Raw genomic sequence first — 15700 nt, 5'->3', positions numbered from 1 at the left:
TTTGTTTTGGCTCCATCCCTTCATTCTTTCTGGAGTTACTTCTCCACTGATCTCCAGTAGCATATTGGGCACCTAATGACCTGGGGAGTTCCTCTTTTGGTATCCTATCATTTTGCCTTTTCATACTGTTCATGGGGTCCTCAAGGCAAGAATACTGAAGTGGCTTGCCATTCCCTTCTCCAGTGGACCACATTCTGTTAGACCTCTCTACCATGACTCGCCCATCTTGGGTTGCCCCGCAGGCATGGCTTGATTTCATTGAGTTACACAAGGCTGTGGTATGACCTAAATCAAATCCCTTATGATTATACAGTGGAAGTGAGAAATAGATTTAAGGGCCTAGATCTGATAGACAGAGTGCCTGATGAACTATGGAATGAGGTTCATGACATTGTACAGGAGACAGGGATCAAGATCATCCCCATGGAAAAGAAATGCAAAAAAGCAAAATGGCTGTCTGGGGAGGCCTTACAAATAGCTGTGAAAAGGAGAGAGGCAAAAAGCAAAGGAGAAAAGGAAAGATATAGGCATCTGAATGCAGAGTTCCAAAGAATAGCAAGGAGAGATAAGAAAGCCTTCTTCAGCGATCAATGCAAAGAAATAGAGGAAAACAACAGAATGGGAAAGACTAGAGATCTCTTCAAGAAAACTAGAGATACCAAGGGAACATTTCATGCAAAGATGGGCTCGATAAAGGACAGAAATGGTATGGACCTAACAGAAACAGAAGATATTAAGAAGAGGTGGCAAGAATACACAGAAGAACTGTACAAAAAAGATCTTCATGACCCAGATAATCATGATGGTGTGATCACTAATCTAGAGCCAGACATCCTGGAATGTGAAGTCAAGTGGGCCTTAGAAAGCATCACTATGAACAAAGCTAGTGGAGGTGATGGAATTCCAGTTGAGCTGTTTCAAATCCTGAGAGATGATGCTGTGAAAGTGCTGCACTCAATATGCCAGCAAATTTGAAAAACTCAGCAGTGGCCACAGGACTGGAAAAGGTCAGGTTTCATTTCAATCCCCAAAAAAGGCAATGCCAAAGAATGCTCAAACTACTGCACAATTGCACTCATCTCACATGCTAGTAAAGTAATGCTCAAAATTCTCCAAACCAGGCTTCAGCAATATGTGAACCGTGAACTTCCTGATGTTCAAGCTGGTTTTAGAAAAGGCAGAGGAACCAGAGATCAAATTGCCAACATCTGCTGGATCATGGGAAAAACAAGAGAGTTCCAGAAAAACATCTATTTCTGCTTTGTTGACTATGCCAAAGCCTTTGATTGTGTGGATCACAATAAACTGTGGAAAATTCTGAAAGAAATGGGAATACCAGACCACCGAACCTGCCTCTTGAGAAATCTGTATGCAGGTCAGGAAGCAACAGTTAGAACTGGACATGGAACAACAGACTGGTTCCAAATAGAAAAAGGTGTACGTCAAAGCTGTATATTGTCAACCTGCTTATTTAACTTATATGCAGAGTACATCATGAGAAATGCTGGACTGGAAGAAACACAAGCTGGAATCAAGATTGCCGGGAGAAATATCAATAATCTCAGATATGCAGATGACACCACCCTTATGGCAGAAAGTGAAGAGGAGCTAAAAAGCCTCTTGATGAGAGTGAAAGAGGAGAGCAGAAAAGTTGGCTGAAAGCTCAACATTCAGAAAACGAAGATCTTGGCATCCTGTCCCATCACTTCATGGGAAATAGATGGGGAAACAGTGGAAACAATGTCAGACTTTATTTTGGGGGCTCCAAAATCACTTCAGATGGTGACTGCAGCCATGAAATAAAAAGACACTTACTCCTTGGAAGAAAAGTTATGACCAATCTAGATAGCATATTCAAAAGCAGGGTCATTACTTTGCCGACTAAGGTCCATCTAGTCAAGGTTATGGTTTTTCCTGTGGTCATGTATGGATGTGAGAGTTGGAATGTGAAGAAGGCTGAGTGCTGAAGAATTGATGCTTTTGAACTGTGGTGTTGGAGAAGACTCTTGAGAGTCCCTTGGACTGCAGGGAGATCCAACCAGTCCATTCTGAAGGAGATCAGCCCTGGGATTTCTTTGGAGGGAATGATGCTGAAGCTGAAACTCCAGTACTTTGGCCACCTCATGCGAAGAGTTGACTCATTGGAAAAGACTCTGATGCTGGGAGGGATTGGGGGCAGGAGGAGAAGGGGACAACCAAGGATGGGTTGGCTGGATGGCAGCACAGACTCAGTGGACATGAGTCTGAGTGAACTCCGGGAGATGGTGATGGACAGGGAGGCCTGGCGTGCTGTGATTCATGGGGTCGCAAAGAGTCGGACACGACTGAGTGACTGAACTGAACTGAACTGAACTGGCTTCTACCCACTGGGTGCCAGTAGCACTCTCTCAGTTGCAACAACCAAAAATAATCCAGATTTTACCAAATGTCCACTGGGGCACAAAATTGTCCCTTATTGAAAACAACTGACCTACAGTAACCTCTCACCATGATGGGGAGCATAGCATACAATAAAACCATTGAGACCAAATTAATAAGCTGCTTTGGCTCTGATGAAAATTCTCTCTTTGACCAACTTCTAGTCAGGCTCTTCTGAATCCTCTTCCAACTAGGTCTCAACCTTCAGACCTTTGTGTTTGTCTTTGCATTGCCTGATTTTAGCCAGAATCTTGATAAATTCTTTTAATCAAAATTTCCTACCTGGATATTTGATCAATATTTAATTAAATTTCTCATCTTCTATGTTCTCCCAGGTGATATCTAATCACTCTGGCCTGCTTTCAGCAAGAATTCTGTTACATCATTTTAGCCAAACTGTTCTTTGGCTATACACTGCTACTTTGTCTTGTTTTTAGAACTGAGCCCAGTTCTATACTGAAGGTTTTTTTTTTTTTTTTTCTTTTATTGCAATAGTTCCTGAGGTAAGTCTATTTTTACCACTGTAACTACTTTTAGCACTGTAAAATCAAATCCATGTTTGATTTTCTTTGACAGGTCCACAGAGAGGTTATATCTGTTGGACAAAATTAGAAAATTCTGTTAACTAGATATTTCAGAGAATTTGAGATAAAACTCGACATAGTAGGAATTGGGAGTGTGCGTTAGTTCAGTTTGAGGTGCATTGTGTATCAGATACCTAAATATATGTATTTATTCTAAATATCTTAAGTTTTTGGTTAAATTTATGCCAAATATAAGGCATTTAGGTAGCCATCTCCTGAAGGGGAAAAAAAAAAAAAGTGGACCTTACTCCACTCCAAGGAGTCAAGTAATTTCTTATGCAACTTTTTTAATGTTAAAAAGAAAGATACCAAAGATCACAGGACATATCCATATTAAGTTCTGAGTAGAATAAATATCAGTAATGAGAAAAAAGCTTGTTTTGGATAATGCTTCATAGTCTGCCTTCCTTTAGTATGAATGTGATATAGAGTACATAATAAACTTCCATTAATAAAGTGCCATTTTAGCTACAATTTAGACCTGATTGATTGTTAAAGCCTCACATCCTCAAAGTTAATGTTAAGTATTAGAGATAAAAGAAAGGAAAGTTTGTGGTGATACTCATTTTCTTTAAGGCAGCAATCCTCAATCTCTTTGGCACCAGGTTTTGTGGAAGACAATTCTTCCATCCTGCTGTTTGGCCTGGTTCCTAACAGATCATGGACTGGTACTGGTCAGTGGCTTGGGGGCTGTGAAGTCCTGCTCGAATGGATTAAATAATCTATTCATTAATAATATGTAACTCACCTGAAATATTTATTCTTATAATTCAATCTACTTGCAAGCTCATGGCTATGACCAGCATAGTTCATATTATTTTGTGTTAATACTTTTTAATAAAAACTAGTATATTCTATTATTAAAATATTCTAATTTAAAGCAAAATTAAGATATTTAAAGATAAGATTTTTTAAATAGTGGAGTTTAATGAAAAGAAAAGAATAAAAAGAGCAACCATTAATAAATATTGTCTTTATAGCTAACTATGTAGTAATGCTTTTCTTTAATAAGAATAAAATTCACATATTTTAATTAAAATATAAAATTCTAATACATATTATATATATCATATAGTGACATATGTTATATACTGTATATAACATGCTTGTTATATATTTATATTATATACTTATGCAATATATAATTACATATGTCTGTTTAATCACTGGAAATTTAAAATTCCAAAGAACAGTAGATATGTAGATGATTTTGTAAAAATAAAATTTTAATCTGAAGTTGGTTGATAGATATTATTTAAATATAGTGATTTATGTGCATAATCTGACACACCCAGATTTTTATTGCATACAAATATTATTTATATTTAAATCATAATCCCCAGAGAATAATTCAATGGTAATTCTCTAGAATTCACAAAGTTTCTACTGCCTTTCTAAGTAATAGTAAACTTTTCCCAGAATACAACCAACTTTGGAAAAAACTGTAAGTTGTGTTTCTGTTGACATTTCTATTGTGGAAAGATTTCCAAGTATTTAAATAGGGCCATCTAGTTTGGTCTAAATTAATTTCACTAGTGTCACTTTAGCACAGTGATAGATTATCATACCGAAGGTCGGGTTAGCAAGGGCATGATTATCCTAATTCTTATTCATACTTGATTCTGTACCTAAAAGGCTAACTTTACTTCAAATATAGATTTTAAATATGTACTTTTAATTCATTTTAACATCAAACTTATAATGTAGTGGTGAGACATGATAAAGCAATACAGGAATATCTCATTTTGTGATGCTTTATTTTCTTGTGCTAAGCAGATGTGTTTTCTACAACCTGAAGGTCTGTGGCGACCCTGTGTTAAGCAAGTCCATCAGCACTATTTTTCCAACAGCGATTGTTCGCTTTTTCTTTCTGTCAAATTTTGGTTATTATTGCAGTGTTTCAAAATTTTTCATTGTTATTATATTTGATTTGGTGATCTGTAATCAAGGATCCTTGTTGTTGCTATTATAACTGTTTCTGATTCAGCAAACCATGCTCATATAAACAGTGAACTTAATAACTATTGTGTGTGTTCTGACTACTCCACCTACAGGCTGTTCTTTCTTAGGAGCTCCCTATTCACTGAAACATAATGATATTGAAATTAAGTTAATTAATAATCTTATAATGTCCTCTAATTGTTCAAGTGAAAGGAAGAGTTGCCCATCTCTCACTTTAAATCAAAACCTAGAAATTATCCTTTTAGTGAGGAAGGCATGTTGAAAGCTGAGGTAGGCTGAAAGCTAGGCTTCCTGTGCCAGTTAGCTAAGCTGTGCATAAAAAAGACAAGTTCTTGAAGGAGTTTAAAAGTGCTTCTGCAAGGAACACACAAAGGTGTAAAAGCAAAACAACCTATTGCTTATGCAGAGAAAGTTTTATTGGCCTGGTTAGATCAAACCAGCCACAATATTCCCTTAAAACAAAATCTAATCCAGACCAAGTCTCTAATAATCTTCAATTATTTGAAAGCAGAGACAGGTTAGGAAGCTGGAGAAGAAAAGTTTGAAACTAGTAGAGGCTTGTTCTTGAGTTTGAAGGAAAGAAGCCAACTCCGTAATATAAAAGTCATAGGTCAAGTAGCAAAAGCTGATACAGAAGCTGCAGCAAATTATCCAAAAGATATCCATTAAGATATTAATGAAGGTATCTACACCAAACAAGAGATTTTCAACCTAGAAGAAACAACCTTTTTTTAGAAGGAGATGCCAGCCAGGACTTTAGTTGGAGAGAAGTCAGTGCCTGGCTTCCAAGCTTCAAATGATAGGCTGACTCACAATTAGTGACTTTAATAAGTTGAAGCCACTCTTCATTCACTGATATGAAAATTCTGCTTAAGAATTATGCTTTTTCTACTCTACCTGTGCTCTACAAATAGAATAACAAAGCCTGACTGACAAAGCATATCTGTTTACAGCATGGTTTGCTGAATATTTTAGGCCTCTTGGTAAGACCAGGCTTTCTTGACAGCTCATTTATAAAGAATCCACCTGCAATGCAGGAGATCCCAGTACGATTCCTGGGTCAGAAAGATCGCTGGAGAAGGGATAGGCTATCCACTCCAGTATTCTTGGGCTTTCCTTGTGGCTCAGCAGGTAAAGAATCCGACTACAGTGAGGGAGACCTGGGTTTGATCCTGGGTTGGGAAGATCCCCTGGAGAAGGGAAAGACCACCACTCCAATATTCTGGCCTGGAGAATTCCATGGACTGTATAGTCCATGTGGTCACAAAGAGTTGGACATGACTGAATGACTTTTATGTTCACTTTCATTGGTAAGATCTACTGCTCAGAAAAAAAGATTACCTTCAAAATATGACCACTCATTGACAGTACACCTGGTCACCCAAGAGCTCTGACAGAGACGTGCAAATGGGATTAATATTATTTTCCTGATGCTAATACAACATTCATTCTGTATCCCATAGATTAAGGAGTAATTTCAACTTTCAAGTTTTATTATTTAAGTTATATATTATATAATGGTATAGCTGCAATAGATAGTGACTCCTCTGATCGATTTGGGCAAATTAAGTTGAAAACCTTCTGAAAAGGATTTACAATTCTAGATGCTATTAAGAACATTATGGTTTACAGAAAGAGGCCAAAATATCAACATTTGCTTCTAACTCTAATGGATGACTTTGAGGGGTTCATGATCTTTGTGAGTGAAGTAACTGCAGTTGTGCTAGAAATAGCCAAAAACTAGAACTATAAGTGGAATCTGAAGATGTAACTGCATTACTACAATCTCACAATGAAACTTTAACAGATGAGGAGTGCTTCTTGTGGATAAGCAAATAAAGTGGTTTCTTGAGATGAAATCTCCTTCTAGTGAAGATGCTTTGAAGACTGGTGAAATAATTTAAAAAAAATTAGACTATTACATAAATTTATTTGATAAAACAGTGGCAGATTTTGAGAGAATGAACTTCAATTTTGAAAGAAGCTCTATTGTGGATAAAAAGCCATCAGAGCTATTCTCAGCATGCTGCTGAGAATTTGTTTGTGAAAAAGTCAATTGATGTGGCAAATGTCACTGCTGTCTTATTTTAGGAAATTGCCAGAGCCACCGCAGCCTTCAACAATCACCGCCCTGATCAGCCAGCAGCCATCTACATCGAGCCAAGACTGCCAGCAGAAAGATTACAACACACTGAAGGTTCAGGCCATGATTCTCATTTTTTAGCAATCAAGTATTTTTAAATTAAAATATATGCATTGTTTCATAGACATAATTCTATTGCACACTTGAAGGATTATGGTACAGTGTAAAGGTAACTCTTATATGCACTGAGAAACCAAGAACATTATGTAACTCACTTTATTGTGATATTTGCTTTATTGCTGTGGTCTGGAACCTAAGCTACAATATCTCTAAAGTATGCCTGCATAATAGATATAGTTTCTACTAGATTATATCCTTTGTGTTTATTTGTACACTTTTGATTGCTTAAAGCCATAATATCATTGATAGGGCCCACAGGGGGTCTCATTGTTAAAATGGCTCTTTGTGTTGACCTTGCAAACAAAGAATAAAATCACGGTAATCCTTGACGCTGACCAAATTGCTCAAATGATGTTCTGTTTTCCCACTGGTGCCTACCTTCTCAATGCTACAAGATCACCAGATTCCAGACCTCCAGCTACGTGAACACAGGACTCAACTACAGGCTAAAAGTTAGCCAGCGGTATAAGAAAGACCCTGTCAGAAAGGGAGGATGCTGGTTCTTCTCAAAGGCTAGTCACCCTCTCATTTTCCCTCTAATAAATTTTCTTTTCTTGCCTGACTGACATGGTCACTCTCTTTATCTCTGCACTGGCCTTACAATCATCAGATAAATTCAAACAATAACCCAGACACAGATATTATGTTACCATTTTTCCTAAATAAACCAAAGTCTTCCTAAATAAATCAATCAGCACTCCTAAAATGTTTTTTATATGGAGCCACTGAAGCAAAGTTCTTTGTAGCAAACAAAATTGCCAGAGGCTTTTTGGCTAATCACTGTTAAATTCTTAATGACTCTTAAAAGCCTGAGTCTCCAACTTTGGTTTATACTTCAGTATCCAAAGCTTTGTTTGACCTTGAATACACATTCTTAATGGACTCAAAATTGGTTGTTTTGTCCTCCTTTGTACTAAGTCAGTTGTTAGCTCTTCAACAAATTAATCTGTATGTGTCATCATAGCATGGCAATGGGCACTCATCTTGGCAGTGGGCACTTATCAATCTGTATGATCTTGTAAAAAGACATCAAAACATTTAAATATCACAGAGTATTTTTGCTATTATTTAAACAAGCATTATGCTCATTAAAATATTTATAAAGAATTTATAATTCCTTATATCTATATTCATCCTATAACTAATTTCAGTGATATAAGGCAGCAATGTATTATTTTTAAGCTTAAATGATAACTTGTCCTTTCTGATTCTCTTAAATTTTCAGTAACCATTTTACATTAGACAGAAAAGTTATTGCAAATTCTCAGTTTGCTTTCTGAAACTTTTATTATTCTAGGTTGCAGATGAATGTAATGCAGAAGACCTAAAATATAACACAAAGATTGTTCTCAGAGCATCATTTCTCATCCCATCTGAATTAGAAATCTTTTACGAATCTCTTCTAGAATATCTAAAGATCTATGGGATTGCTTTAAGCATTGGCTCAAACATTTTTTTTTTTAAGTTTGTGTGGCAAGAAAAACTTTCTCAGACATATTTGTATTTCAAATTACTCTAAACATGGTTGATTTGACAACAACAAGGCAAGATGAATATTCAAATACTATGGTTATAATAATTAAGCATAAAAATATGAAGATTTATAAAAGATACCATATTTTTGAAATATATATATATATAATATGTGTTTTAACAGCAAACCTAAAAGGGAAAATTAATATTTATAATATTTCAGGATATTCAGAATGCAACAAGCATGAGATTAAATTTTATTTATATCAGGACTAAAATGATTTTACTTCTTACACTTCTATAAAAGATTAGTTAAAACCTATATTCTCAGTAAATCTTTAGAATAAAATCTTTTTTCTTACCCATATGTTGTGGATAGAAGAGGACTAGAAGATTATAAATCATCAGACATGATTGTTGTTGAAATAAAAATAGTCCATGGATCTCCTGACTTCTGATTCAACACAACAAACACTATACACACTCCCTTGCATATAAGAAAGAAGCAGAATCAGATGTAGAAATAACAGCTGAGAAAAAGCAAGTACAAATAAGAGTGGGTGTGCTCAGCTGCTCAGTTGTGTCTGACTCTGCAACCCTATGGAGTGTAGCCCTCCAGGCTTGTCTGTCCTTGGCATTTTACTGGCAAGAATACTGGAGTGGGTTGCCATTTCCTTCTCAGGGGATTTTTCTGACCCAGGGTTCAAACCCATGTCTCCTTTGTCTCCTGCACTGGCAGGTGTATTCTTTAACATGGCACCACCTGGGAAGACAGAAATAAGGATGGATATAGATATAGATATTTTAGGGGTACAAACTTGTCATACCAAAATATACCTCTTTGGCTTGAAGATTATTTTTTTGATTGTAAGAAACAAGAAGCTCAGAAAGAGCTTTTAATCCCTCCCAATAACTGCCTAAAATCTTTTTCTCTTAGTTGCCAATACTCAAGATAGTTACAGACATCAACTGCCTAACTTCTTCTTGGGCCTCATATTTTAATGGAGAACCTGTAGGTACATCATAAAATGTGTTTTTTCTCCTGTTAACCTGTCTAATGACAATTTAATTCTTAGACTACCAAAAGAATCTAGAAATGGTAGAGAAAAGTTTTCTTTCTCCCCCATACTATGCATTAGTTCAGTTCAGTTCAGTCACTCAGTCGTGTTCAACTCACAGCAACCTCATAATTGCAGCATGCCAGGTCTCCCTGTCCATCACCAACTCCTGGAGTTTACTCAAACTCGTGTCCAACGAGTCAGTGATGCCATCCATCCATCTCATCCTCTGTTGTCCCCTTCTCCTCCTGTCCCCAATCCCTCCCAGCATCAGTCTTTTCCAATGAGTCAACTCTTCGCATGAGGTGGCTAAAGTACTGGAGTTTCAGCTTTAGCATCATTACTTCCAAAGAACACCCAAAGAACACAGCACTCCTTTAGAATGGACTGGTTGGATCTCCTTGCAGTCCAAGGGACTCTCAAGAGTCTTCTCCAACACCACAGTTCAAAAGCATCAGTTCTTCGGCAGTCAGCTTTCTTCACAGCCCAACTCTCGCATCCATACATGACCACTGGAAAAACCATAGCCTTGACTAGATGGACCTTTGTTGACAAAGTAATGCCTCTGCTTTTGAATATGCTATGTAGGTTGGTCTAGACAATTCAATATAGAATATCTAGTTATAATCTATTATTTATGTTCATATATTTAATTATGTATTATTTGCATTCTTATAATGGCTAACAGAATTCCACTCCAAAATATGTCTCCAGTACAAGCATTATTTTGAGAGGATTATTTTGAGAAATTTCAAACACAGAAGAAGCTTAAAAACAGAGTAGATGGTATGCTGTGTTACCAAGAAAACAGCTGTTACCAGAGATAAATTTGATTTTTAGTTTTTCAATAACATCTTATTTTTATACTATTAGAAAGGTTACTTTCCTGTATAGTTACTATGAAATATTAGCTATATCCCTTATGTTCAACAGTCTATCCTCCATCCTATTTTAAAGCCAACAGTTGTACCTCTCACTCTCCATTCCTATGTTTGCCTCTCTCCCTACTGGAAATTACTAGCTTCATCTCCTTCTTTTTTTTATTATATTCACTGGTTGATGTTTTTTTTTTTTTTTTTTTTTAGATTTCACATATAATTGATATACAGTATATTTGTCTTTCTCTGACATTTCATTTAGCATAATGCCCTCCAATTTCATCCATGTTGCTACAAATAGCAAAATTTGGTTCTTTTAATGGCTGAGTAATATTCCATTCATTTGTTGTTGGATACTTAGGTTTTTCCATAAATTGGCAATTGTAAATAATGTTGCTATAAACATTGAGGTACATATATCTTTTTGAAGTATTTTTTTTTTTTTAACTTTTAAAATATATACCCAGAAGTAGAATGGCTGGGTGATATGCCAGTTCTGATTTTAGTTTTAGGTGACTTTTTAAACTGAGAGAATTACTTGCATGTTTGCAAACATTTCTTCTTATCCTATGAATTGCTTTCCTTCCTTTGAGTTCCTAGTCCCTTATCTATCCTTTTCCTTACCTCAATATAAGCCACAATTGTTTCTTTTCCTATCTTAATCTGTCTTTTATTACAGGGATTTCTCAACTAAAAACATGGAGGGAAACTATTTTTTCCTCCTCTACATGTAGAGCAAAATATGAAATGTTCATTAGGGAACCACCTAATAATAGTTTTAGAGCTAGCAATAAGCTCTTGCTACTGTAATTCAATTTATTCATTAAGTCAGTATTTAATGCAGTATCTGAGACATTGTGTATGACTAAGTAAAAATAAAAATAAATGTAAAACCTGATTGCTATGCTTAAGAGTCTCATAATCAGTAGGGGAATTTTAGATATAGATACATTAAAATAAGAATTTCTGCAAGCATACTTAAATATAGTAAAAACAGAAAACATGCATGTAGAACAAGTAATAGAATTTTCTACAAACAAACTTTATATGGTATGTTGAATGAATGAAAATATGTGAAATCTCATAGTAAAATTTTCTATTAAGAAGTATTATTTTTTAATCAATAAGTGACTCCAAAGCAGTGCACATTCCAAAGCTCTACCCCATGCCTCACTGAAAATCTCTTTGAAATACAAAAGCAGGGCTTCCCTGGTGGTCCAGTGGTTAAGAATCCACCTTGCAATGCAGGGGACACCAGTTTGATCCTGGTCTGGGAAGATTCCACATGCTGTGGGACAACTAAGCCTGTGCACCACAACTACTGAGTCTGCACTCTGGAGCCCACAAACTCACAACTACTGAGCCCATGTGCAGCTACTACTGAAGCCTGTGAACCCTCGAGCCTGTGTTCCACTATAAGAGAAGCCACCATAATGAGAATCTCACACACTGCAACTAGAGGGTAGGCCCTACTCTCTGCAACTAGAGAAAGCTCACACACAGGAATGAAAAACCTGCACATCCAAAAATAAATAAGTAAAAATAAAGCCCACAAATTATTGTAAAAATAAATAGAAAAGTAAATGAGCAAAAGGTGAATCTCATAAATGAAAAAGTAATTAAGGCAATGAAGGCTTCCACAGAAGTTAAGATATTGCAACTAATTTTTCAAAAGCAAAGAGGAAGAGAGCCATTTACTGATGTCTGCATAGTACAGAATTTCATATAAGTTTAGTGAATGTGTAACAAGCATAGAGGGAGTCAACTGAAAATACAAGCAGCCTATTTCCAACCCCTAAGCAAAATACAGTATCTCCTGTATTTTAACCCCTAAGCAAAATCTCTCCCCCACCCTGAAGCCACTCCCCACCCCATCAAATTTGGGGTAAAGGTAAATCTTTCATTGTAGAAGTTGGCTCTGCCAAAGAAAAAACAAAACAAAACAAAAAAACTCTTATTCAAGTGTCAAAAGAATCTTAGGCAATCCAGAATTTGCCAGCTCTTCTTAGTGTAAAATTTGTACTGAAAAAATATACTCTTCTCACACTAACAATTGCTCCAAGGTATTGAAGGTGAGCAGTATATGCCACCCCAAAGTGTGTCACAAGTGGATTAATTTGAACTGAAGGCAATCAAGACCCAGCAACAGAAGAACCTTTCTGTCTGTCCCCCATCTCTTACTGCCTAAAAGAATTTGGATTGGAGGCCTATATCAGAGATAAGTTATTACTAAAGATAGCCTTCTATCTGAAAAATTCATCTGCATGGCAAGGCAAATATCTGATTATCAAATATCTGCTTTTCCTGTAAATTGCTATCCTTTCCTTTGAAGCCCTAGACTCCATTCTTTTTCTTCTGTTCAGTGTAGAGGATAAGTCTTATTTGCTGATTGACTTTCAGTCTCATAGTTTTATAGTTTTGTATGCCCCTGTACATATGAAGTTGTCAGAGAAGTGTAATCTCCTCTGTTCTGTCTTGTCTCAACAAAAATTTGAAGCAACGGACGTTAAAGTCTTCAGCGTGTCACAGCTCTCAGACAGTCTATGTTATAGTTCTTGGGCAGAACAGTTTTATTTAGAAAATAAAGGAAAATACATCCTTGAGGCATGGAGGCATGCTGACTCAAAATATGTGAAGAGAAGAGAGAGAAAAAGAGAGAATATGCAGGCACAGGAGAGAGAGAAAGAGACAGAGAGGCGCATGGGGGACAGAGACCTCTGGACCTTTGGCTCCTCTTTTTATTTGCTTTTTCCTGCCCCTGGGCCTGCCCTATGTAAATTGGGCCAGCCAGAAATGTTGTTTGTTCTACCTGAGGTCCTTCAGGGACCTTCCTTTGTTCTATTTTGCAGGCTTTTTCCTTCCTTGTCTTTTAGCCACCGCCATTCTGGACTCCTTTTCCCTATTCTAACTACCTAACAAAGTTAAATTAGTTTTACTCCTGTTAATGTCAATGTCAGTTTGATTATTTGGTCATCCAAAGAACCTAGGAGGGAAGAAGGGAAGATTTTTCCACTTCAAAAAAGTGGAGTGTAAAAGTCTTATGTAGAATATACCATAAGACAGCTACTAACACTTTTCTTCATATTTCTTAACTATGAAAGAAAAAAAAAAATGACCAAAGCAGTATGTTAGGAAAAAGCAAAGGTAAAATCAAACAATCATAAAAAGATACAGTGTAAGAAAAAGATATGTAATTTAGCAAAGAACTTAAAAAAAAACTTTAGTAGATATACTCAACATATAGAGAAGATATGATATTCTTAAAATGACAATCTTATGCTATGAAAAATGAACAGAAAACTCTAGAGGGCTCTTGGAAATTAAAAGTTAGCCAAGAAAGTAATGTCTTTAAAGTCTGTGAGAAATAGTTACAACTTAGAACTGTATATCCAGGTAAAATTTTGCAGAAATATAATATATTAAATATCTTATATGAACACTATATAAAATATATTTATATAAAAAAGTAAAAACATTCAGTTCAGTTCAGTTCAGTCACTCAGTCGTATCTGACTCTTTGCGACCCTATGAATTGCAGAACATCAGGCCTCCCTGTCCATCACCAACTCCCAGAATTCACTCAAACTCATGTCCATCGAGTCGGTGATGCCATCCAGCAATGTCATCCTCTGTCGTCCCCTTCTCCTCCTGCCCCCAATCCCTCCCAGCATCAGAGTCTTTTCCAATGAGTCAACTCTTCACATGAGGTGGCCAAAATATTGGAGTTTCAGCTTCAGCATCAGTCGTTCCAATGAACACCCAGGACTGATCTCCTTTAGGATGGACTGGTTGGACCTCCTTGCATTTCCAAGGGATTCTCAAGAGTCATCTCCAACAATACAGTTCAAAAGCACCAATTGTTCAGTGCTCAGCTTTCTTCACAGTCCAACTCTCACATCTATCCATGACCATCGGAAAAACCATATCCTTGACTAGACAGACCTTTGTTGGAAAAGTAACGCCTCTGTTTTTGAATATGCTATCTAGGTTGTTCATAAGTTTTCTTCCAGGGAGTAAGCATCTTTTAATTTCATGGCTGTAGTCACCATCTGCAGTGATTTTGGAGACCCCCAAAATAAAGTCTGACACTGTTTCCATTGTTTCTCCATCTATTTGCCATGAAGTGATGGGACCAGATGCCATGATCTTCGTTTTCTGAAAAGTTGAGCTTTAAGCCTTTTTTTTCACTCCCCTCTTTCACTTTCATCAAGAGATGTCGGGAGCTGCATTAGGCATTACTGACAAAATGGAGGCATGGACCCCAACCCCCTTGCCCTGTCCCGCAGGCACAGACCCAGGATGAAGGAGTTAGCTCTTATGATTCTGACTTGTTTCTTCCTTTCTTCAGTTGAGTTGGTTGGAAAGAATATTAAGGTGCTTATTGTTCTTGAAAGGAGCATGAGAAGTCACAAAGCCTTCTGCAGTTGTGCCCAAAAAATAATCCATAAAGTTAACCACTGACATTTGTTCAAGGATCTTTACAAAGAATGTTCCAGGATGAGCACGTAGGCCGCAGCTTGAGGCCACGGGAAGGATTGTTATCTGAGACCTGTTTGTGAGGGGAATGTTTATGGCAAAAGAAGTTTGCTGAGTTTAGGGTTTAGGAATAATTAAGAATAGCTATAAGCCTTTTTAGGAGATAGTGAGCTTAGGATGCTAGGGGCAAACAGCGTTTAGAAAGTTAAGAAATAAATTGCTGCTGCTGCTGCTAAGTCGCTTCAGTAGTGTCCGACTGTGCGACCCCATAGACAGCAGCCCACCAGGCTCCCCCATCCCTGGGATTCTCCAGACAAGAACACTGGAGTGGGTTGCCATTTCCTTCTCCAATGCATGAAAGTGAAAAGTGAAAGTGAAGTTGCTCAGTCATGTCAAGAAATAAACTGAGAAATGCAGTATGCAGCCCAGGCATAAACATGAGTTACAATGTAACCACAAGGACACATAAGAGGAAGTAGATAATAGATAGTAAACCCGATTCTGAGAGAATCACTGAAATAGGAACTCTGTTTGTAGGGCGACAATGATTTCTGGAGACAATAAACCTGGGTGAGGGGGAACTGAAAA

The sequence above is a fragment of the Budorcas taxicolor genome, chromosome 1, assembly GCF_023091745.1.
Source record: "Budorcas taxicolor isolate Tak-1 chromosome 1, Takin1.1, whole genome shotgun sequence".
Taxonomy (NCBI): domain Eukaryota; kingdom Metazoa; phylum Chordata; class Mammalia; order Artiodactyla; family Bovidae; genus Budorcas; species Budorcas taxicolor.
Note: the sequence above shows the minus strand (reverse complement) of the source record.